The 26,922-nt window shown below is 36.4% G+C and overlaps 2 long non-coding RNA genes across 3 annotated transcripts in view; both read right to left on the bottom strand.

Moving 5' to 3' along the window:
- Nucleotides 1-600: 600 nt before the first annotated feature.
- LOC137166323 (uncharacterized) lies at nt 601-13,954 on the bottom strand. Its single transcript, XR_010923646.1, has 4 exons — nt 13,903-13,954; nt 7,375-7,436; nt 2,186-2,491; nt 601-686 (listed from the first exon to the last, which is right to left on the bottom strand). It is a non-coding gene; the product is annotated as an uncharacterized lncRNA (long non-coding RNA).
- A 1,232-nt stretch (nt 13,955-15,186) lies between these two features.
- Nucleotides 15,187-26,922, bottom strand: part of LOC137166318 (uncharacterized) — an 84,908-nt gene continuing 73,172 nt past the window's right edge. For both annotated transcript variants that reach the window (XR_010923644.1, XR_010923645.1), the window contains exon 3: nt 15,187-15,357. This is a non-coding gene — a long non-coding RNA (uncharacterized lncRNA). The remainder of the gene's footprint in view (nt 15,358-26,922) is intronic.

Here is a 26,922-nt window from a genome sequence, read left to right as displayed (position 1 = left end):
TATGAAATCTCCAATTATATTCCCTCTAGTCTAAAACAATTTGAGTTGAAATGCATTTCTCTGATAGGCAGAATTTTATGGCTGGAAAGCTTTCTATATTTTCAGATATAGGGACTCAAAAGGGTTTTTATTTAACATCAGCTCAATAATTACCTTTTCTACCTTCCCATCTTTCCACTATTGTTTCTGGCATATTAGTTTTCAAGGTCTCAAAGTTCACAGCACTTCTTTTTTTCCTTTTTTTTGCAAGAACAGTGATACACTTCTTGCATCGTGAATAGTAATGTTATTTTCTGCTACTGTAGCTGAACACAGTGACATATAGGCTACCTGCTTTTCAATATCCTACAGCAAATTCCTTGGAGTTCTGTGTCAGCACCAGCAGATTTATCAACCTTGAAGAAAACTTTTTTTAATGGTTTTATTTATTTAAAAACTATCCTCATCAGGATAGCCACATGACATGCAACAACTCAATGTCATGAAGATGCTATGAGATGGTAGGCATTCCAACATACTAATCAACACTTAAGTTAATAAATAGCATAATTTGAAATGTTATTTAGATATTGTGTTCTAAATAAAAATGCACACAGCCTATAAAGTTACATTTTGCATTTATTTTGAACCTGAATAGGAGGACTTGAAAGCATTTTACAAATACAAAACTTCACAATTACTGTTTCCTGCATGTGGAGAGAAAGAGAGAGAGAGTTATTAACTATCCCCATTTTCTAGTTGGAAGCATAGGCACACTTTTTCACTATAATAAAGAAATATTTTACAATTCAAGGCAGATCTAGTTATATGCACAAATATTTGATACTGTTGAAGTCTTAATTTAAAAGCAAACACCTCCTCAGAATATAATGCAAAAACAGTAATTATTTTGACAACATAGGATAGAATTTGTTTTATGTTACCAGAATAAGTTATCAGGAACAATCTGTATAGCAGCCAAACTTTGGGAGCAGAATAACATTTTAAATTTGATTAAACTAATAATATTCTTTATAATTTTACTGTGACATATATTGAAGAACACCTCAAAAACTTCACAGCAATAAAAGTTGAGCTGGGTCACTGATATGTCATTTTCATTACATAGTCTTACAGCGTCCGTGATCCAAATACAACAGCCTTTTTAACCTCACCAAAATTGCCTTCCACAACATTCCAGTAGTTAAGAAAAGTAATGCTGGACCTTTGAATTACTAGTCATGACTTTGATTTTTAAGATAATAGCTATGGAACAGTGTTAAAACCAGAAACTCTATATTCATATCTAGCAGATCCCGTTAACAAGGAATTTTCAATCAACTTATCAGTTAAAGTACATGGGTAATAGAAACCCACTGACCCTCATTTCTCTCTATTATCAAGTCCTTATTTATGCAGCAGAATATTTGCATAGGTTCATGAGTATTAAGAAATCAAAGTAGGTCTTAGATTACGCAGCTAAAGTTTCTATAATAATCCATTTTTAATACTTCTAAAATATTGATCTTGAAATATACTTTGGGAGATTTCACATGTTCTACATAGTTATAAGCACTTGAAGCCAGGTGGCAACAAGTTATTTTGTTATTCCTGTTCAGTTATTTCTCGTAATTAGCCAATACTAATATAAAAAATTGTGGCCAACATCATGGTTGGTGTGAATGAAAGTCTATTAACTTCAGTGGAACTGAACCTGCTGTACATTGGGGCTTTTTTCCTGCTCCCATTGACTTTACAGGCTGCAGGACTCCTATCTAAACCTGGACCCATATTTATAAAAGTGACTAGAAAAGAGACTTGTTTAGTGTTTGTCGATAAAAAAGCTTGGCTACATTTCATAAATGGCACAATGTTCTGTAAGCGTCAATACTGCAATTCAGCTTGGTGAAAAATAAACTGTGCTCTGTCAGCTTTGTGCACTCCCATTCTTAGGGAAAAAAACAGCCCACACATCTTCAGGGGCAGAGGTTCCTCAGTCAGAAGAACTGGAGCAGTTCCATCACACATTGGTATTTCACAGAAAACTGCAAAATTCTAAAGCTGTTTCCATTTCACAGGACTTGAAAGATCCATTTTGCATAAAAGATTTCTTTTAAATCAACATTTTTATAGTGAAACTTAAAACTTTCTTTGTTCTGAAAAGCTATTTTCAATAAAGGTAAAATATATAAACACACACACACACCTTTGATTGAGTCAAAATTTTGCCAAGCTCTAAGACAAAGTCGGGTATTCTGGCCACATCTTCATTGATTGGGGGCATGTGGAAGGGACAGTGAGACATGTAAGGACTCACTAAGGCTACTTCAGCCACTGGACTAAAATAGCCTCCTTACAATAACTCCACAGACAGTCCATTGTCTTTCTATACATCCAGCTCATCCGGGCCTAGGATTTAGACCTTAATGCAGAACTTTCGTGAAAACTGTGTGAAAGTACAATTGCAGAATAATGTAGATGTTCTACACCAGCTGGCCATACAGTGCTGACCCTAAACAAAAAAAAAGTGTTTGTCAGTAGACTAATAAGACATTAACAGAAACCAAAGATAGGTGCAGGCTGCAAAATTCAGATCTGGATTTTAAACATCTCTTAGTGTAGGGGTGTTCAGATCTTGAACTTTGGTCTGAGCTTTGTTCTCCATGGACAAAAATAGTAATAGGGTCCATGCGGTTCTCACAAAAGAACTTGTCAAAATTACCAGCTTTGCTTAAAAAAAAAAAAAAAAAAAGCATGTATGTCAAAACTGAGAATTTTCCCAACATTCAAACCATTTCTGGCAATGTGGAAAGTAATTTAATTAACAATTCATTTGAATGAAATTGTAAGTTTGTAAACATTTCTCAGAACAGCATCTGTGGTACTCTCTCGCTCTCTCTCTCTCTCTTTTTTTTTTTTAAAGAGTGAATATGTATACATTTGCTATTACTGTCGTATTACTTTGCTATAAATCTTATATGGACAGTTATGATTTAATGTATATTTATGAAAATTAAAAGAAAATTGAGGATAAGGAAGAAATTCAGTTTTTAGGAATCATTAAACTAGATTTAATTGCTCTAATGTGAAATCACCAGCTATTGACTCCACTTTCATATCACATTTTATAGTATAAATTATTCCAACGGATTATTATTCAGTGTAACTGGGCTGTTGATACTACAAGGTATGGAGGCCTTGTTTTCCAAGGAAACTTGTGTGACTTCTACTCCCCTACAGTAAAATCTTCAATTCACTTAACCAGAAGAAATTCTATTACATACCCGAACATGCTGTTGTTTGCTCAAGGTACAATAATTGAATACATTATGCAGAGAAACACTGGAGAGACCCACGCTCTTCCCTATGCTGGATGGACTATGCTGGTTAGCATATTTATTACTGAAATTTACAGCATCTCTCCTGCACACGGTTTAAAATTTCTTCATATCAAACAAGGTAGAATAGATAATATCTTTTATTGGATCAACTTCTGTTGGTGAGAAAGACAAGCTTTCGAGCTGGTCTCATAAAAGATATTACCTCACCTACCTTGTCTCGCTAATATCCTGGGACAGACATGGCTACAACCACACTGCATACAACGTTACACACAGTGATTTTCAATTCTTTTTTGTTTGTTTGTGTTTCACCCTTAAAAAAAAGCGGGGTCCAAAAAGTCAGGATATCAGTATTGCCAGCCCCTACATTTAGAACCCACAAAATCACAAGATTGGCCTAAAAAGCATGGGATTGTGGTTGGTTGGTTTGTTAAAAAAATAATAGATCATACTTTTTTTAGTTTGTCTTCTAGGTTTTGAACTCCCTCTGCCCACTCCTCTGTGCATGTGAGGAGCAATTACAGTTTGAAAATTCAACCTTAAAAGCGTGCCAACTGTGTACACACAAAAATGCTAAACCTTGGTTCCCTATGCTGTCCCTTGATTACATCCATAAGAGGAAGGATCTGCCCACGCCTTTACCTTCTTGTACTCTGCTGGAGATGCCCTTTCAACTGAGCTCAGAGATTAGGTTAGTTCCGTTTTGTTGCACTGAGGTTCTGCCCTGTTCCGTGAGCAAAAGGATGCCTCCGTATTTCAGGAAACTGCTATAGCTACCTGCAGCACAAATGGCACAGCGTCCTCTAGTGGCCACCGTGGAAAATTTCAGGTAATTCGGCCAAAATTGCTCAGCCGTTGCTGTTCGTGTTTTATATTAAGAACCCCTTAAAATTGGTGCAGAATCACAACACTATCAGGTTATTGGCAATACTGGGATATGTTCTGGAAAAGCAACTGAAATTTTTGGGTATTGCTTGAAATGGAGATTTAACTCTAGAACCTTTGAACAGAGTTTATTTTAACATGCTCACTAATAGAACTAGAGGGTCAGATATTTAAACTGTACTGGCCCATTCACACAGGCATTGTGCACGTGCAAGTACCTACCTATCTTTATTGTGTACAATGCTCAAACTTTTATGCACAAACTGGGACACTGAGCATGCAAACAAAGACCCAACTAGCCATATTTTCTGCATCCATGCCTAATTTGCATGAGCAATCAAACCAATTTCACAAACTAGTGGGCATCCCTTGTCAAAAATGTGGTCATTACCTCACTGAACTGTATATGTGCTTTGAAGTTTTGTAACGTCTACGCACATTACCAGTAGAAGGCTTGATTTCACTGATACAGCAGAAAGGACAGCAGAGTCATCTGTTCTTGACTCAAGGTAAAGAGCACATATTCTGTTGTGGAAATTTTCTTTTTAGATACATTATTTTTCTTAAAACAATAAAATGTTCAAGCAATGTATCAACACAACCTATGGCAATTATATTCTCATTTCTTTTGTTAGGACTTTCTTAATTCAGTATTTGCAAGCAGTCTGTGTTTCTTCTGGCATGTTTCATATGTTTCATTTATTTACATTAATCCTAATCATCACACATACCAATTGGGGGAAGCTTATTAGTATCCTTAAAATGTTGGACCTTGATTAGATATACAAGAAAGAGCAAAGAGTAGAGAATACGAGTCGAGAAATTCTACTGATGGCCACAGAAGTACTCCATTAAGATAATATTTCCTAAGCAATAGCCCAGAAACACTCTTAATGTCAAGGCTGATCACAAGTCTGAGAAAAAAGAATAACCATTCCATTAGAACTATTTTTTCTTATCTACCACTGTAACAGGAACATATTACAGCCATATCAAGTACTAAAAAAATAATTTTCTTCATACAGTGGAGCAAGGTAAAGAATCTAAACATGGTTCAGGAGGCAAAGAAGGAAAGGATAGTTGTTCTAATTCCAATAGTGAACCCATTATGAAAAAAGGTTAACGTTAATTAGTGATCCACTACTCTTCCCTACTCCTACCCTTCCTCCAAAGACTCTACTAGGTGAGAGAAAGGGTTGGATATTGACATCTAAATGATAAAGATATGCTTTGTGTGAGGTTTTGATTTTTTTTTTTTAAATTAACTATACATTCAAGGTGTTTAAATCTCTAACAGGCAGACTGGATCAATCCACATGGACCAATTATATCAAATGAACAACTCCGCCAATGGAAAGTGAATTTCTTAAAATCATATTGTTCTCACATGCATCTCATACCATTCAGGATTCATCTGGGCTCCACTGTCTCTGCTCATATGCAAATATGGAATGCTTCACAAGAAATATACTAAATATTTTATATAGGAACTACCAGAAAGTGCCAAGTAGAAATCAGAATTTTGAATCATCTGATCTCAGAAAAAAAATCACTCTTTCCCTGTCTGGTAACAGAACCATTACAGTGAATGTTTATTTTATTAAAGTTCACAGAAGTCCACCTCATCATATTGCTGCAAACATTTGTCATCATAATTGGCTGTGGGCCTACTGGTGAACATTGTTTAACAATACATGCAATATTACATTTTACTAATCCATTCAAAATTTTGTGGGAATGTGGGGCTTTTGTTTGGTTAGCTTGTTTTTGAGTCCTCAGTTTTTGGTTTTTTAGTTAACCTTTAAGGATCCAAAACTATCAATGTTAGTTATCTTCAAAAAAAAAAAAAAACCAAACAAACAAACAAAAAAAAAACTTCTAGCTTGATTTGTTTGTTTTATAGTACATTTGAAGTTAGTACATTTTATAGTACATTTGAAATTTCATACAGAAGTGGCAACCTTAAAAAGTGTCAAAGCAACACCTAGACTTTACACTCAAAAACCATATTACATATCTAACAGGTCAAATGGAAACAGAAGAAACCAGGGATGTATGAGCTCAAGTTGCACCTTTGTAAGTGACTAAGAATCTCCATTAGGTACTGCACACTGAAGACTTCATTGCCTAGAGTACAGACAGGTCAGAGGATCATTGGAGGCACTAAGCTGTTCAAAACTGTAAGTGGGGGAAAGGGAAGAAACAGCAGTTGCCAGAAGTAAGTGGGAGTTGCCCATCTGAGACCCATTACTTTGTGGATGCTTTCACTCAGCTTGACCATGCAGAGCAGGCAGACCTAGAACCTAAATTCCAGGGGAATACCTGCTATTAAGTGGGAAAGTCCACCCAATGCACCCAGCACACCACTTCGCAGACAAGGGCAGATGTTCAGAACTTGGCAATGCAAGTGCCAGGCAAAGGTAATCAAAGTGGGCACCTCCACTACTATATGTCTCCTAACAGGATCCCCCATTCTTACACAGCCCTGCCCCTCTTTCCACTAGAGTATGGGGATGTATCTATGTTCTAGGGGGGAAGCTATTCAGAGACATCCATGTGATCTGAAACTAGAATTCAGGGCAGCTGGTGCAAGGAAAGCAATTTTAAAGCCAAGAGTATAATACTTATTGTTTGTTGGCTATTATTTTAATAATTTGGCAGCATATAAAGCAGTCATTTATCATGATGTTTTGACAGTACACCCACAGCAATACTGATTTTTACAACCCTTATGCGATATAACTAGGAGATTTAAAAAAAATGCAAACATTAATCTAGCCAAACTACATAAGAGCATACATTGAGTGAGGCTCACCACAATTAAACTAAGCATACATATGAACTACTTAAACTGCATTAAAAAACCCACAAGGCCACGTGATCTTGTCTCCAACCCATTCAAAATGAGCCCTGACAAATCTTTCTTCAGTAACCCCTCACACCACTCTTACCTGGTGATGTCCTTTTTTCCTCTGCTTCTGAAAAGAATTTATGTACTGATATCCCCACTCCAGCATCTTCAGTATATACATTGACCTGTTCCCTTCAAATTCTGCATTATCCTTTGGGTTGGAGGACTCAGCGACTCACCTACACATGGGCTGCAGCACTCAACTGCTCCCTTTTTCTCTAACTGATTCAAGGATAGTAGACAGAATACAGCCATTACCTGACAAAATGGTTTCTTCTAACAATTTTGAACACACTGGGCATTCCCAGCCAATCAGGGCACTAGAAACAAAAATCACAGGAGTTATGTGACTTGTTATAATTAACCAACCCATCCTGAAACAAAAAAAGAAAAGAAAAAAAAAAAAAAGATGAAGATCTTCTGGACCAAAACAATGTTGAGGCAATAGGAGATGGAGGAATTGGATCCAGGATTTGGAATGATCATCTTTCTTTTCAGAACTAATAAGTTTTTTAAAATATTTTTTACTTGCAGGCTCTGAATATAGCTGTTCCTCAGAAGAGGTGTTGCATTAATGATTAAAAGGCACAACCTAGCTACAGACAGTGAACTTTTGCCTGATTAAGGGCATGAGGATTGAGTTTATAACAATTCAGACTAGAGCTGCAAACCTGCAGGCATTTATGCACTTGATTGCAATGGGCCTACTCATAGCAGTAAAGTTAAGCTCTTGAGTAAATAGTTGCAGACTGAATTATTATCTATGAAATATTGTAACCTGGAAAATACATACCTGAAGACTGCAATCAATCACTAGTAGATTAAATGACTCTTAACAGAATTTTATGTGACTGGTTGTAAACTTTACTGGGATGTTTGTAAAAAGTAACTCGTTATAGTCTTTAACTTTGAGTTGTGTTTTCAAACATTGTTTTCATATGCAAATATGCAGATTGTAATATAATTTGCTATTGACTGTTTTTTTTGTGTGTGTTTGTTAAGAACTTAAGTAACATTTTTTTCCAGTACCAATTGTAAAAAAGACAGATTATTTATTTAAGAAAATATGGTACATTATTCATGTATCCCACTTCCTTGTAAATCAGCTGTTTGTTTTTAGAATGTTTTACTTCAACTTCATTTCTTGTTTCATTAACAGACTAGCACCCATGACATTAAGCATCTTTTAGCATTTGCACTAGAAAACCATATTTTAAGGTTGTATTATCTTTGCTATAACAGTCTCAGAATGAAATGTGCACAACATCACTGTAGATACTATATAGTTTTCTTTATAAATTATTTGTATTGAATAAGCATTTCTCAACATTTGGGTGTTTTAAGGAATAAATTATTCTTGGTGCTGTTACATTACAGTTAGGAATAAGTTCCAACTTTCAGTTAAAATCCATTACCACCATTTATCAGTTGCATCTACCTTTCCCATAGCTTTTGGTATTAAGCTAAGAACCGCAAACTTGGCTTGAAATCTAAGATTCATGTAAAATTTAAAGGTAACTGGTTTGGTATTTTTGTTAAAGATAATATTAAAGTCCCTGATCCAGGAAAGTATGTAAGCCCATCTTAACTTTAAGCAGAAGGGGCTAGATCCACAAAGGGATTTAGTCATCTCATTGCTACTGTAGGCACCTATGTCCTAAATTTAGAGCCTCAACCCCCCCTATTCAGCTGCTGTCTAACCATATAGGTGCCTAAGCTAGCACCCATAAAATCCCCTAGGCTCTGAAATTCCTGCTAGTTGCTGCATAAATCCTAATCCCTGGCACCTATCTCACTCTTAAACCCCAGCAGGATTCACAAAGTAGCCATTCTCAGCTTGTCTTGCATGTGGGACCCAATTTGGCAGGTGTGCTCAAAGCATGCACAGATCAGGTTTCACACAAAGTGCTGCTGCTGCTTCCCTTTTTTTTATCCAATAGTCAAAGTAGCTAAAGCATTCAACCAAGAGCTGGAAGATCTAGGTTTGAATCCCCACTCTGCCTGACGTAGAACAGAAGACTCAAACCCAGGTTTCCTATCTTTTTTGAGGTGGCCCTAACTGCTGGGCTATAAGCTAGTGGGGAGTAAGTTGTTCTGAGGGTATCCTCTTGATGCTTGTAAAAATGCTCAAATATTCATTAGACCTGAGAGACTGAGAGAACAACTCTATGGCCTAGTGGTGTAGGCGTTCACCTGGGAGACCCTGCTTCCATTCCGTCCTCCAGCAACTATTTAATTATTTATACAAAATAGAACAGTTTCAACAGCAGAGAGAGAGCAAGCCCCTCTGCAGAATATGCTGTGAGTTGGTGGTTAAGGCACATGGAGCAGAGGTAAGAGCCCTCGGCTCAAGTCCCTGCCCCGCAGACTGGAGATCTGAAGCTGTGTTTCCTGCATAAAGGAGAAGGTGGCACCTCCTCCTTTGATTTTTGTGAGAAAGAGTTGAGCTGGCTCAGGTGTCTAACTTCAGGAAAGGGTTTACATCCACAAATACCAAATGGAGGGCAGCTCCTATCTTCCTTTGAATTAGGTGGCTGAGGCCACACTCCTGAACTCAGCCTTTTCTTTTGGCAAGCTTTTAGGCAGCTCGTAATCAGTGCTGGCTTTCATGAATCCCATTTAGGTGCCTAAATCGCCTCATGCATTGTATATGGAGCCTAATTTGGGGCTATGGATCCCACTAAACAGATGAGCCTAAGTCTGCTTTGTGGATCTAGGTCATAGGAGTCATGCTGAAGATAATGGGACTACTCGTATGCTTAAAGTCAGGTACATGAATAAGAATGTTGCTGAAACATGGTGTAAGAGAACAAACCTATGCACACACAGAACATCTCTTCTATTTATTTGTAGGGAGAGAGTTTTCTGTGTAGATCTCTGAATATAGTAATTTACAGTATTAATTATGCTCAGACATGTTTTAGCTTAGTGATACTCTCAAGCTAAAATCCTTAGCAGTTCAAGTTGTCTCCCAACCTAGTTAAAGATATATTGATAAAAGATACTATTGCCAGATTTTAACATGCATACATTTAAAATTTAGAGAATAAACTTTCTTCCAATTTGGCTTGTAGATTGAGTTGAGTTTTGTAGTTAAAAGACAAAAATAATCTTGGTACTAAAAAGTGTTATTTGGCTGACCCGCCCCTTTTCACCTTTACTGCTGTGCTTGCATAAATATATTTAGCAGTGCCACTTGCAGTGAATCAAGACTAGCATTCTTTGCCACAATTCATTATCATCATCACTGCTACACATTAATTGTTATCAAACATTTTGTAACTTCCAGCTGCTTAGACATAGCATGACTTAATGAGTATAACCTTTAACACATTGCTTTTGGGCTAGTCAGTATCACTGACTGACTTTGTGCCATTGCTTCTTGAACTTGTCAGTGTTAAAGCCTCTGTGGCTAGCAATGGATGTAAGCTATGAAACTCCAACTCCTCCTCTGAAATAAATATAACTACACAAGCGCAACTGAATATCACCACTGCTTACAGAAGAGTGACTGTAGCCACTAGATCTGAGGCATTCTATAGTGTGCTTTCATAGCTGTTCCTTAAATAAAATTCATAGCTACAGTACTCAGCTGTTGCAGTGTGATATCAGAAATACCCACCTATTCAAACATGGTCAAAACACAATAATGATTTCATTTATATATTTGAAAATAGTGTCCATTATTTATGTAGTACCTTTCACCCAAAATAATCCAAAATTTCTTTAAAAATTATATATAAAGAAATCTCCACTATCCATTGAAGCATAACTATCTCTATGGTGGAATGTGTCAACTATACAACAACATTTAAAGAAACTACAGATTAGTTTAGGAAAGGAAAGGAGAAATACAATATCAGTTGAAACTCCAGAGGAAAATAGGTAGGAAAAATGTAATTACCAACAGTGTGCAAGAAATCAGTTAGATTCATATCTTTATGAAAAGAACTATGGGATTTTCAATGGGAACAACAACTTGGGATGTTTGTTTTATCTCTCCTTGACTTATATGTTCCTAGTTGACTATATAAAACTCTCCTATCTATGTTTCCCAAATATAAAGTAGTTGCATTATGGATCAGGAGTTAACATAGCCCCTGGAAGTAGAGAAGAATTTAACTAGAGTTAAATGTTAAATGCACTAATGTTTCTAGCCCACAAACATTTACTTTATCTTTAAATTCAGTGAATCAAATTGCCTTTGCTGTTATTTAGATGGAAAAGCAGGATGGAATATTGGATATAATCCAATACATCTGGCCTATTGGGGTTTCTAGCAGATCTAGGATAGGGTTAGGGAAATGTAGATGAAATATAGTAATAACTATAATAAAATAATGTTTAAATACACACTTCCCAAAGGAATGTTAAATAACATTGAAGCAGATGTTTGATAACAGAAAAAAAAGGTTGAAGAACAAGTACCCTGACTGACTATCAAGTATTCATTTTGATTGTTTGGAAGGCTAAGAGTTGAAGACACACAGAAATCTGATAAATGTGATAACATTAAAGCCTTTACTGAAACCAAGTGAAAAAAAAGGCTCAAATATTTTTTAAACAGACATACAAATTGAAGTATATTCCCACTAAGGAATTTGGAAATCAGCCATGGTAGACATGGGTTATTAAGTCGGAAATTTATTCAGGAGACATAGTTAAGCACCTTGAAAGTCAGTATGTTCATTTTGAATTCAGTCTTCCCTTTAATGGTCACCTAGGGTAAAGTTCCTATAAAATTGATGTGATAGGAACTGCATAGTTAGACTGAATGATGCTGTGTTTTACATTGCTAGAAGTTTTGAGACATACATGGGAGGTGTACTAGAGAGATCTGCATACATTAGGGAGCATTAACCTTGTGGTATGAAATAATATTCTTCGGTGATGCAAGAAGGCAAGAGCAGAGGATCTGTCATTGCATTTAACAACTTGGAGTGTGCTGTGAAATCACCAAATAATAAAACAGCAGATCGCCAAAATATAGGAAATTAGAAATCATTTGACACACAAGCACCTATCTAAGAAAGAACTTCATAGACAAAGTAACAGTGGCAGGGATTGTGAACTAAATTGGAATGACTAATTGCAGCTAAATTGCAGATATTTTTTTTAAAAAACCCTCCATTTCTTATTCATCATTCTCTCAATAGCAGTGGTAATAGAGTTTCTGTTCATCAACTCAAATATTATTTTTATGCAGCTCTAATATTCTCCCATGCTGATTACTAGAGCCAGTTTTTCAAGCCCACAAACACTTTGACCCCATCCATGATTTTGGGAACCTGCAAACGTAAAGGGCCAATCAAGCTTTATGTTTTTAAATGCAATTTCAAGCCATTATCCTTGCAAAGATGGCCTTGAACACATACTAATGTTATAAACTGATCACTGAAAGTCTCTCATTATGTGTTCCACTGACCATAGGTTATTCACAGTCATTCTTACTACACATCTGGCCTTTGGCACCTATGAAACCTCTGCATTAGTCTTCTAAGTTTTGGGGGAGTAGAGACCAATTCTCTACTGTTGGGAACTGTGGTGATACCTGGGTTGATGTCGCTGCAACTACCATCATATCCCACCCACCTGGCTTACCATGGCTGAGTCAATGCCTCTATTGATCAATGTCTAACCAGAAATAAAAGATACACAGCATAACCCCAGCTGGCCTGAGTCAGCTGACTTGGGCTTGTGGGTCTGAATTGCAGTTTAGATGTTCGGGTTCAACCTGGAATCCCTGGAGGGAGTTGGGTGTAAGAGCCCAGTCTCCAACCTGAGTTCAAACATGTACACCACTATTTTTAGCCCCAGAGCCTGAATCCTGTGAGTCGATTGGCCCTGGATCTGGGACTCAGTGCCATGTTTTTTTTTTTTTAAATTTCACACCAGACATACGCTTAGGGTCCAGTTCCCCAGCTCCAATTATTATTTAACTATGTATACATAGTGGAACAAGATTAAAAAAAAAAAAAAGATTGGGAGCAACCCACTCCAGAACACAAAATAGCTTGATGGTTAGGCCACTCGCCAGGGAAACTTGGGTTCATATCTCTGTTCCAGAGAAGGGATTTGGATTTGGATCTCCCTCATCCTAGGTGAGTGCCCTAACTAGGGAGACACCACCACCACCACCACCTCCCATTTGTGAACACAGCACTTTAAAAATGCTCCAAAACAAAGCATTTAAAGTCAAACCAAAGACTGAAAATGGACTTTTTGAATCTGCTGAAAATTGTAAAAATCATGTCGATTCACTTTGACCTGATCCAAATTTTGTTCACATTTTTCAGAACTGCCAGTGAACTGAAAAAAATCAGTCAGCTCTATTTGCTACTGTAGAACTGAAAACAGCTCAGCCATCGCTTGAGCTCATACAACAGAACCAGCCAGACTGAAATGGAGATGCAGAAAGAAAACTCATGTGATTAAGAGTTAAAAATAATATTAGAGGGAAGTGGCGAGGGGTCCCTAGCCACAAAGATATTGACAACTACAGCTGTGTACTACAACTTTATAATCTTTTTTCTATTCTCTTCCTCCCTCCCCAGTCACCATCACCACAAGTACAGCAAATAAAGTTATGCTTTACTTACTGTTGAATAGCAATTCAGGTAAAATTCAATGGATTCCTGATGCTGTGAGATTAGATTATCTCATGATCAGGCCACTGGGACATACATAATAGTGAACTGAACTGGCACAAAGTAGACTCAGTATTAGACTTTTTATGTAGCAAAGCAAAGCACAGAAAGCTGTCAGATCTAGGGTCCCAATTTTTACCTTACAGATGGTTCAGCCACATGATTCACTGCCTTTCCTTGTAAGAGTTTGCTATGTTTGAAGCAACCAACTTCTCTGACCACCAGGGGGAGGCATTTTAGAAATGTGAGAAGCAGCCTCATTTAAATGTGTAACTGAGAGCAAATTATTTTTGCATTCTAATCCAGCCTTGAAATTGACACCCTTTGTGGATTTAGTTCAAGTCATTCTGAGCCACATTTTAAAAAGGGCTCATAACCCAAAACAGAAATCAGATTTTCAAAAGAGTTTGTCTCCTATTTAGGCACTTAGCTGAAAGTACTCAGGGCCCAGCAGCTCCTACTGTGAATGATAGGAGTTGCTGAGTGTTATTGAAATCTGGTCCTTAACTCTTTTGCTTGTCTTTGTTTCCCCTTCCATACATTGGTGGATAACACTTATCTTACATCTTACCTTATATACTACTAAATAAGTGCTACAATTACTCAGATTGCATATAAACAAAATCCTCATAAGGATAATTGTTCCTTGAAAAACACTTTTAAAGTTCCAGTTCTGTAGCAGGATGTTGGGAAGAAGTTGGCTATTTTATTTTAAATGGTTTAGGTAAATATGCAGGTGTACCAAAGAATAATCTCACTGCCCAAAGTCTGAAAGCCTGCTGTGTGCATAGTGATGTGAACCTGGTGGATAGGAAACCAATTATATTCACAGATAGGCACCTGAAAAATGTGCTAGATACAATTAAATAGGGCTGTGTGGGGAAGTTTTCATTCTTAGTGTGCACTAGTATGATGAGTGAAAAAGTATGAGGGCCTTTTTTGAGATATTAACTAGAGACTAATTTGCAAGTAATTTCAAATTCAGTGAGATTTCATTGGCCTAACAAGCAATATGGGTGCTAAACCGTAAATAAGAGAGAGGCCTCTCTGATATCTGTCAAAGATAGGTAAGATGCACCCAGGATAGGGCTACAAACTCCTCTGACTGAGTAGCAGACAGGAAAGATTAAAAACTGGCTCCTGTAAATACAGGACAATTAATTTCAGAATCACTTCAGGGTGGATGTCAAGTGTATGGGGTCAGGACTCTGGCATAGAGGAATGCCGTAGGCAGTTGGTAATTCTCTCTCCCTCCGCCCTGCCCTTCTCCTCTCCAAAAAAACCTATACAGTATTACCAATCTGATGGGTTTCCAAGCGATTCTAGATTTACTTATGCCAGCTCTGATTTTTTTCTGCATGTATTTACAGTTTTGATCCAGGACCTATACAGTGTTTCCCTGAATAAAATAATGAAATTCCACAGCACAAGCTTTATTAGGCGTACAAAACAATACGTTATCATATAATGCATCTAAGCTTCAACTGCTTGCAGCCAGATTGACTATTGCAGTCCACTGAAAGAATGCTCTTATCCTCCAAACAGAGAAGTGATTCACAAAGGTCTGGGATATTCTCACTATGAAGAAAATTGCCTGTCAAAAGAAAGATAAAAAACATATTATACTGTTCTATATGGAATCTGTTTTACATACTACTTCTGTTTTACATGCCTTTCTGAATTTTTTCAACCCTGTCTGAATTAGTATAAAATCTGTTAAAATATGTATCACCCATTGAAATCTCTCAATCTGCATTAATATAGCTAATAGGGAGAGGAAAAATGGTTCTTATAAAACCATTTCATAACTGTTTGATGAATTCAGTTGTACGTTTTACTGGCACTTCCTTTATGGAACTTTCTGTAAAAACAAAAGTCCTCAAAAAGAGGGGTTTTTTTTGGAGGGTCACAACAAGAGGTCTTAAGACACATTCTTGGAGTTAGTTTTCTTGTCTCTCAGAGGGGGCAACTTGGTGAAATCTTCCCAAAGACAGATATTGACTCTCTGCTAATCCTATTAACACTGCAGGCCTGCACACCTGTTCTTTCCCGCAAGTGGCCTTTGAAGAGATTTGCACTGCCCAAGTCCATGCATTTCAATGGTACAAAGAATTGCTGGCTCACTGAGGGGGACATATTGATAGCATGTCTTGGTACTATTGCCCTGCATAATAGTACGCTCTATAAGCAGAAAGCTACAGGATGAGGTGGAATGTGACAGACTCAAAGATGCAGTTGGTACCAGAGAGTTGGAATGGGATATTGGAGATGATGCCAAACTGAAATTTCATAAAATTATAAAATAAATCTCAGTAATGACAGAGATGGGAAATAAAGACTCTCAAAATGATTGGAACTAACTTTCTATATGATGTGTTTGATTGTGCAAGTTTCATGAAATTGATGAAGATAGAGAAAACAAATATATCCATTCCAACAAATGCAGATCTGGAAATCTCAGCAAACAAGAACACTAGTGTAAGGGGAAAAGCAAGAAAGGAAAGCCAAAGTTAAGGCTCAGATACTTCTCAAAACTTGATGGGGCTCATCATTCCTCCCCCTCCCCCCAGAAGAATACACTGTTTTAGTTTTAGCAAATTTAATTATCTAATTTGGTGGTGCATCATAATTCCCTTCGCCCCCAAAAACAAAATGTTTCCCTGTAGGGTTTCTAACCCAGATGGTGATGCACTGAAAATATGAAGCAGAAATAGATTATGAATACAAGACTAAATAGGAATAGATAAATATATATTTGTCTATAGCATTATTAGTATCTAAAGACAATTTGTACAGTAAAAGATTTTAAATTTGACAGTGTCCCTGTAATCTGTTTTTCACTGTTTAGTCTTAGTGGTGTGTTCGACAGGCACAGAACAAGTAATTAAATTCTTCTGATCTCTTTCTCAGCCAGCGTGTATTGTTCCCAGGCTTTGCATTTACCTTATAACATATCAGTTTTGCTCTATGTCCCTTACTCTGGGAAGATTTAATTATCTCAGTTTAGGCCTACTGTGTTGGAGGTGGCAGCCTTCTCTAGCTTCATCCTCCCTGTTCTTTCTTAAGGTCTTCCTTACTAACATTTCTTTCAGATTCTGGGTCAAGATGGTCTTTGGAAATTTCTGTCAGCCCTTGGTGCCACACAGATTCTGGAAGCCTTGACAATATGCTTGCTTTTGTTTACTGTGTCATTATCTTGAAGTGTCTGACTCCTTTGTTTTTTACTACAGTTGGTAAAGCCTGGGCAGTGGTAATAGCTACCCCAAATTATGACATTCACTGCCTAATTGCCTTCTAGTGGTTACTCACAAATTCTAAACAAATTATTTGTGATATTGAAGCAGTATCAGAGAACTAGGTATTATTGTAGAATACTTAGTGGTAGGAACTGTCTAATCCCGTATAACAAAGAAATTTCCTCTTATGGCTGTGCATTTTCATATTTTTTTTCCCTCAGATAGGAATTAAACTTATACTTTAAAATATATATATATATATATATATATAAATATAAAGGAATTCCCCATTTTCCTCATCAAAGCAGCTTCATGCAGTCAACTAGAACTTGATTTGTAAAAACATTCAATTAAACAATTTTGAGGAAACTGAAAATATTCTAGAGTGTCACCAAACAAAACAGACTGGTCCTGATCCTCAGATGGTATAAACTGACATAATTCCACTGAAGACTGAGCTATTCCCCAGGTCTCCCCAACCAACTGCACCCGGGATGGGTGCATATCTGATACACAAACACTATAATCGCACAATTGCACAGAGTTGAAATGCAGGTAGTTCTTTCAAGCATAGGTTTGGAAATACCACGTCCTCATTCCTGGGTCCCACAGATTCAGGCTGAGTATGCAGCATAGACATATCCTAAACTAAAGTGTCTTAACCATGACATCAGCCTTCCTTTAAATTACCCTGTTTTAATTCACACTAGAATATACCTAACTTACCCAGCTCCTCTGATTTGCCCTTAGTGATTAGCCAAGTAAATTACAGTGAGAATGAACTTTTCAGTTTCATCTTTCATTTTGCTACACCACAAAGACACCATACAATTGGGGTCCCCATTTTCTTTGCTCTAAGAGCCCAAGTGTAGAATAAAAGGGTTTTCAAAGTTCTGAAGGGTGTAGGTTTGGAAACACCAAGTCCACAAGATCCATGCTTAATGGGCAGGGTAGACATAGCCTAAAGTGTCTTAACCATAAAATCAGCCTTCCTTTAAGTTACACTGTTTGCATTTACAATAGATTATCCTTGATTTACCCAGTGCTAATTACCCTTACTTGTCACCATGTAATTCATTTTAGTTTCTTTAAAGTGTATCCTTTATATGTTCAGGTCTCACATTAAAAATATTAAAATAAATATGTGCAATTTTTGCAAAGTTTATATTCATGTGATCAACATAAACTAACATGTACTGCAAATAATCTTGCACGTTTTCCTTCCTGTGTATTAGCAGATATTCAATCATAAGTGAAAACAGCATGAAGCAAATATTTTGTCTATTCTGATCATCTGGAAACCATGCTCCCCATTTGATGGTTGTGTGCAATAGTTCTGTCAGTCACTGTCAGAAACAAAGAGCCATCTCCCCTTTGCTTTTACTGCTCCCACAGTTATAGGACATGTACTGGCACAGACTAGAGAGAAATTTCTGCTAGCTCAGCAAAGAGAAAATTAAAAAAAGATACAAGATGACCAGTGTGGATAATCTGCAGATAGTGGGGATTATCATCCATTGTGGCTGTTCATTCTGATTTATGATTCTGGTACTTTTTTATTTTTGCTATCTATCTTAACACGTTTGTAATTACAATATGACTTCTGATTCTTATTACTGGAAGATAATTAGTGGCCTCTTCATAAATTCCCTTTGGACTTTGTGAATTTCAAGCATTTTTTTTTTCATTTTAAGGTGTATTTGATGGATGTTTATGTAACAATATAACACAATAAAGAGGAGAGCGGCAAATTTTTCTATGCAAGTTCAAGATCCCTTATCAGGAAGGACTGATAATTGCCTGTATCCCTGTGGCATTTGTATGATGTGTACAGCTGTCTACTATAGACTGAGTTCAGACTAGAGCCAAGATTTTACAAAAACAGGTACTTAAATTTAACTTTGTAACTCTATATTTAAATAAGAGACCCAATTTTCAAAAATGCTGAACATCTGAGAGATTCTTTCAATTGTATTGTGACTCGTGACTGACATGCCATAATCCTATGTGTTTCAGGACAGTTTTGTGTCTCAGACCAAAAATGTGCGAATTACTGATGTATATTGATGTACACCTATTTGTAAGTTGGAGACAATATAAACTTTTACAAATATTTAACAAATTAGATATTAATCTACGTTTTTAAAATCCCAAATAACCAAGCACACTCTACCTCTGAGTTTTTCTAGGCATTTGCACAAAAGCAAAACTATCCAGAATTTTAAAAATAATAAACTCATTCTGTTACCTAAGTAAATAAAATATTAAAACTACTCAAAATGCAAGATTTGGCAGGAGTGAGACGAGAGAATTGGTTTTGCACATTTCATGAACAACTCAAAAATAGAACCATTTTACATAAAATTTTGCTTGGTTACACTAAGTTTTTGAGCAAAAGGGATTCCTTTTCCTATGAATAAAAGGACCATCTATAGCAAGGGTGGCCAAACTTATTGACCCCCAGCAGTGGCCAAACTTACTGCTCGCTGGGCAATCCTCTGGCCACATCACCCTGCTGCAGGCAGAAGCTCCAAGCTCCCCACCCCACTCTGGTAGGCAGAGAATGAGTGGAGGAGGCCACAGGAGACTCCATGAGCCTCACTTGAATTGTAGAAGAGTCGCATTGGCCACCCCTGGTCTATAGAATAAGGAAGGCTTCTATGTTAAAAACATTGTCCAATTTCTATATGTTTTCAATATGAAAGTAAATGTTTCACACTATTTCATGTATTGTTGAGAATATGTAAGTGTTGAGAATACATAAAAAAATACAACCAAGCTAGTAGACATTTTTCAGCTGAAAATTTTTCCTGTCAGAAAATGTTATTTCATCCAAATCAAAGTTTTCTGCAGGAAAAGTTTATTTCAATTTTATTTTCTGTTAGGGAATGAACATTTTAATTTTGAATTGACGTAGAACAAAATATATTTTAATTCTCAAATGTCAAACTTTTCAATTTCTCTTGAAAATGTGGAAAGTTTTTTATTTTGACTTTCCCAAATGGAAATTTTGGTGACATTTGCAATCTGTTAAATTTTTTTATATTTTGACTTTTTATTCTGATTCAGGACAAAAAACGATCATCAAAATATTACTATTACCCACTGGAGAAAATTTTCTGACCAGCTCTGAAAAGAAAGACGGAATAAACAACAGGCTCCTGAAAGCATAATTTTATTGTTTAAAATTATTACTTTTACCTTTTTAAAATGTGAAAAGTAATGTGCTATTAAAATTGCCATTTCATCTTTAATTTGTTGATTTATTTTTAAAATATTGCTTGTCTGCCATAGTTTAGGGAAATCTTCCATTGTTTGATGTGGCATTTTGTTATCTGATCATGGTTGATCCTGGCCAATCCTGGTAATACTTTTGTTCTGACAGATCTGTTCATCCACACCCATATTAGTACAATTTTTATATTTCTCTGTGTTTTAATATAGTTCATTATTTACTTTATAGTAAGAATACATTGATATTTACATGCAGGGAATGATGGGAACTCTGTGCTTCCTATAGTGCCACCTAGTGGAGAGAAAACAAAGATAGTCTAGAGTTGGCTACCAGGCTCTCTTGGAGTTGCTGCATCCCTATCAAGTCTGAGACCTGCTTGAATCCCAAAGATTGCGTGACGGATAAGAGTCCCCCTAAAAATGTAGTTGGATTTGGCTAATTTTAAATGCATGTAGCTCTCCTTCACTTAAGTAGAATGCAAGTAAACTGTATATGAATCACCAAACCAGATAATAGCTTGCGTTTGTCTTATTAGGGCCATCACTGAGGGGCTCAGTTGTTCATCCCAGCTCTCTTACAGAAGAATGGTCAAAACTCGGGGCTTAAAAAAAGAGACAACAGAATAACAAAAATGAATAATAAACTGGCACTAGTTACTCAAACCCCATGGTTTCAAAGCAGTCTGCAACCATTGTACAAAATAATAGCTTAACTCAGGTAAAGAAATTCAGGATCTTGAAGGGTGTTTTTTTTCTATTTTGTTTTGTTTTTTGGATTGTATAAGCCAATAAATAAAAAAATATCAACACCAATTAAAAACAGCAACGTTATTAGACTTCAAGAACTGCTGTTAAAGACTCATCCAGGCGACTGAAAAAATAAAGCACAAGAGGACAGATCCCCAACTGGCACAAATCTGAACTCACCTGCTGAAGATCTGGCACAAAGACTTTTTGTTTTGTTTTTTAATTGAAATGATTTTCTACATGATCGAGCAAGATGCTGAAGGATGTTTAATATACATTCTCTGGAATGTGAAACTTCAGTATAGACGGCAGCTTGTGAGTTAGCCAACTGTCTTCATTCAACAGCTTGTCATAACCCTTTCCTATTACAATGGTTGCCATTAAAAAGTCATTGATTACTAAGACAGTGGTATACAGACCTGTGAATAACTGCAGTATTTCAGACATAGTGGAGTATTTGGGATTTTTTTTTTTATTGGCAATGGTGACTACTCCATCAGCAGTCATATATATCAACATATACACAGCACTGCTAGAGCCATAGAAGACACAGAGGTTTCCTTTTACGGTTGGTTGTGTGAACATCTTTAATCTTAGATCCACATAGACTGATAAATTTGTTTTAAATTTCAAATCAGAAACAGTCAAAAATCTCCAGATGAAATTCAGTCCAGATGTCCTGTCTTCTCATAAAAATGATGTGCTTCCCATGATTCGGGGGGAGGGGAGTGTTACTTGAAAAGGGGAGTGATCCACTAAGCAGTATACAAGTATGTTCTGTGGTTAATTTGTAAATAATCCCCCCAAATAAGAATTTTTCATATGGTTTTGTCTTAACTGGTGAACATTTTGCATAGCTCTGATTTTTATATTTTTCTTATAAACAAATAAAAAAAGTGACACTGGCTGCTGAAATGAGAATGTTACTGCATTTATTAATTACTACTTTTGCTCTTTTAAGATACCACTATTTCATTTGTAGCATTGTGTCATCATGAGTACAATTTTCATTCATTTGCTTTTATAGTTATTCACATGACCTTATAAACAACTATTAAACTAAAATAATTACAAATAAAACCCTTTTCTCCTGTCAAAGCTGAGTTGATTTAGTCTGTTTTACTGGCAAATCAGAGAGTTATTCTTCCTCTTTATGAAATGGGTAAAATTCAGTTGTCAGGTATGCATTGCAGAGCTTGACTCCAACCCTCTTTTCTCCACAGGTATGGAACTCCGACGGATGTTAAATATGAATTCAGTCTGAAGAGTTTTCTATGTGCTTCACAGTAGCTGGTTTTCATTTCTCATCTGAATTTTGAAAGAACAGAGCCACCTACTACTTATTAACCTTTGACAATACTTTTGCAAATTTGTCATGTATCTTCTGATTTCTAGTGGCAGGGTTAATTATTGTTGATTTATCAATAGCATTTGTTTTGAGCCATATCATTTGGGTTCAACTTTTGAACTGATGAACTTCTCCTATACAAGTGGCTTTTAAAAAGTTATTGTCCCAAGATTTAGCACAGCATGGAACCCATACCTGGGTTTAGAGTGTGAGGGGTGGTGTTGGCCCGTGATATTCAGAAGATCAGACTAGATGGTCTGGTGGTCCATTCTGGCCTTACATTCTGACTCACAATCCAGTGGGAGAGGTGCAAAGATCACTTTATGCCACCTTTGCACCTTTAGTATTCTGTGTTGCTCAGGGGACCAAGACAGCTCGTACTGTAACTTAGGTAATTCAAAGCAGGAGCTATTCTAATTTAAAGCAGTCCATCCTAGGCTGCCTATAGATGTCTGGGACCAGTGCTGCTCAAAATATGCATTAACAATCTGGAAAACGGGGTAAACAATCTGGCAAAATTTGCAGATGATAATGATCTTGAGTAATTTTCTAAGTCCAAAGCTGACTGCAAAAAGTTACAAAAAGGATCTTACAAAACTGGGTGACTGGGCAACAAAATGGCAGATGAAATTCAAAACTGACAAGTGAAAGTAATGCATATTAGAAAAACACAATCCAACTATCCATACAAAATGATGGAGGATTAATTGGCAGTTATCATTCAAGAAACAGAACTTGGAGCCATCTTGGAGAGTACTCTGAAAAGATCTGCTTTTGTATGATAATAATGTTATACTTATATGATGGATCTGTCTATTTAGAAAAACACATGCCATGTTTATAATAAAATTTATTGTTTAAACTCAGTCCAATAGGAGGCTTCATTATAATGCTGATGCTTTAAAAATTGCCCATTGCCTTTTGGCCAGATTCTGACACCCTCACTGTTATTACTAGAACTCTCATTGAACAGAATTCATTGCCTGATTAGTCTCATCAAAGCTAGTCTGGTTACTTGTGAAGCTTAGTGCTACTAAATTATAGTAAAAGTACCAGGATCTGGTCCTTTGATAGCAAAGTAAGATTGCCAGTATTCAGAGTATTTCTTATACTAACAATAGAATATTGCACATACTAGGTAAGTGTACCTATTAAATCTGGGAATGAACACATGGTTGAGAGTCAGAGTTGATAAAATATATTTGGTCAAATATTAAATTCCGTGAAAAATCAGTTTTGGGGCAACAGGAACTATTTGTGAATTCAGGTCTAAATTGATGAATAACTTATGCTAAATAAAAATGGAAAAAAGTCAGTATCTAAACAGTTCATTTTGACATTTTCAGCTTTGTAGTTACATTTCAATTGAAATTTAGCTACATTTGTTTTTTAAATAATAAAAAGTAACAAAAAGCTCCCAAACATTTAAATTGACCCAAAATGGTTTATTTTATTTTGTACCAGTGAGCAAAAACAAAAAACAAAAATCTATTTTGTAGTTTAGCCACTGAAGCTAAAAATTCTAGACCGGAAGTCCTGAGTTCCGACCCTAGCTCTATGACTAACTCAGTGTGTGGCTTTGGGCAAGTTATTTCGTCTTTTGATTCAGTTTCTCCATTCGCTTAATGGCCATACTACTACTCATCAACCTACTTAATGGTGTTGGGAGTAAAAACTATACGAATATGTAGTATTATTAATGTTATTGGCACATTTTTCAGCATCAGCATTGTGTATCCCTATTTATCAGTGACATGCTAATTAGAGCCTAGTAAATGATTAGAAATTAATAGTTGATCGGCTTATCTTTCTGTTTCCAAATGTGTATAAATAAATGATCATTATTTCTCCTATCCATTATTACATAATATTAAATTATTTGTGAAATTTGTTTATTGTTTCATATTCAAAACTAAAATCTGATATTGTTATTTAGTTGTGATTGGTCTTACAATTTGTGATGTTTCAATTCTGTGATTAGATAAGCATAACTTTTAATCGATTTTCAATTGTGAATGCTTGTAGAAAGTAAATTTATAATTTGCTTTGCAGACGTATCAAAATAGGATTGAATTTTACTGATTGTAACCTTGTGTGCTAGTAAAAGTATAAATGGTTGTGAAAAGCAAACACAAATGAGCACGAGCTCTGTTGAAGAAATTAAAAGAAAAAATTAAATAGTGAGAACTTGTTTGCAATGTTTACCTAGCTTTTGTTCTGATTATTATACGTACAAACACATACTTTACTATATTTAATAATGCAATAATCTATCCTCAGACCAGGAAAGGTAATTTATCTAGGACAGAGGTTCCCAAACTCTACCAGGTTGCACACCACCAACATAAAACGCCACCACCTGTAGTACCACCACCATTTTTTTTTTATAAACAGACTATGTATGAAAACTGTCTTAAAACCTAAGTGTTGGGAGGGAATTTTCTCCCAGCATAGCATAGTAGGGACACTCCACTTATTAGAATTTAGGAAGTTGACAGGAGATATGCAAGCTATTCTACATAGCTTGCATATCTCCCGTTGACTGCCACCGAATTTCGCAGTAAGTGTAGACCAGGCCTTCATTAGACAGTGGACGTGTACCATTGGGAGGTGGCCTGCATACCACTGGTAGTATGCGTACAACAGTTTGGGAACCACTGAGGGAAATATGTAAAGATCCGAACCAATACTTATCTGAAGCAACCACATTCTTCCCATATCATGTTGAAAGATCGGATCCATCACATGATCTGAGCATAATCTCAGGGCAGTCCTGTCAGTTAATAGCTGAAAGGTACAGATATAGTACTAAACAGGAAACAAACATTTACAAAAACAATCTAAAGCCACAAGTAACTTGTAAGCACATATTTTACATATGTGAAAGCACATGCACATTTCTCCAGTTCATTGTGTTTATTTTGAACTTTACTCCCCACCTCCAAATGACTCTACCTGTAAGCAAGGATCCAAAAGAAATGAGAGCATCCTCATTGCTACTTATCATCAAGATGTATATTCCAAAATGCCCATCCTGACGTTCCTCCAGACTAAGAGAAAACTTGCAGATTTCAAGAGCAAGATACATACATTAAAAGAATCATTCAAGTATTGTTATCCTCAGTCCTCCAAAATCATACTTCCTGTTTGTCTTGAGGTATTTTCCAAGCTGACTGGGGCTAGAGCATCAATTATACACCATGTATTTGTGCTTCATCTTTGAACAATTAAGTTATACCTCTTAAATCTCCTCTGCCTCTGACTAGAGGATAGACATTTCTCTTTCTTTTTCAGGGAGCTGCTTGCTATAATTGTTTCTAGGAGCAGTGCATAAAACATTTTTTAGATGAAATAAGGTCTATTTAACATAGAAAATAGAAGGTAATTAATGCAAATACAAATCAAATGCGATAAATCTGATTGAATCTAGAGACTATGTAAAAGCCTATCTTGCCAGACTATATATTTTTGGATTACAGAAATTGAAGGCTACCTACAGCATCTTCAGAAACACCTCTCCTGGTATTGGGAAAGCTGCCAGATTTTTCAGTGCCCTACTCCATCCTGTGTCTGATCTTGTCTCTTCTCTCCAGCTATTTAATACTGTCCAAGTCATATCCCTCTCACTGTCTGACTTTCAAATCCTATCTCAAATTCACTTATAGATAATGCAGAACCCTACCAACCTATTAAATGGGTAACTATTTTCTATCCTAATTTCTAACATATATGGTCCGTAAATCCTGTACTCTATTTTTACTCCTATCTTGAAATTACCAACTTCAGTCATTTTAATGATCTTTCAAAATAGCATCTGAGCTTGTCTTTTGTTCATCTCAGACAGCCATATCTGTTGTAGCTGATTATCCCAGACTTCTCCAATACATAGAACAAGCAACTGAGGATTTATAAGCATCACACACACACATACAGCATGTGTTCCTTTCTATCCAATATGAAATTTATCCAATATGAAATTCTATCCAATATGAAATAGTAACTCAGACTGTCACAGACTCAGAGTTTAAAGCCAGAGGGACCACTAGGTCATCTAGCCCGACCTCCTGTACAACACAGGTCAGTGTCTCACCTATATTTAGAAAAGATTTCACCAGGAAGCCTCATATATAAGCATTTCTACTTGCAGATGTGGTGGGGGTATACTAGGTACGAACAAATATTTGTAGTCATACCTGTTGTGCTCATTTTTGAAATGTGTATCCTTGAAGTCTAAAGGACTAGGAAAAAGTACCCTGTAAACATTAACTTGCACCATCTGGTTAGTGACTGTAGTTAATAAATGTGCTCTTCAAGGACAGCAATCAAGAGGTTTTTAAATATTTGACTGATGCAATGTGAACAAGGGTTGGGATTCCTCTGCTCATGTCCATACACTCATGCTAGCTCTCATTGAGCTAGCAGAAGTATAAATAGCACTGTAGCCATGGGAGCATAGGCAGCAGAAGTACAGTTGGACTGTACCGAGTTCATATCCACTGGTGTCAGCACAGCCCATGCCTCTATTGCCGTTGCCAGTTCAACTTCGGCTACGCCATATACACAAGCTGGGGAATCCACCCCAACTCATAGTGTA

Source organism: Emydura macquarii, unplaced genomic scaffold, assembly GCF_026122565.2.
Source record: "Emydura macquarii macquarii isolate MOO-44397 ecotype Brisbane River unplaced genomic scaffold, CSIRO-AGI_Emac_v2 contig_2834, whole genome shotgun sequence".
Taxonomy (NCBI): Eukaryota; Metazoa; Chordata; order Testudines; family Chelidae; genus Emydura; species Emydura macquarii.
The sequence above is the reverse complement of the archived record's forward strand: the minus strand, read 5'-3'. Positions and strand labels throughout refer to the sequence as shown.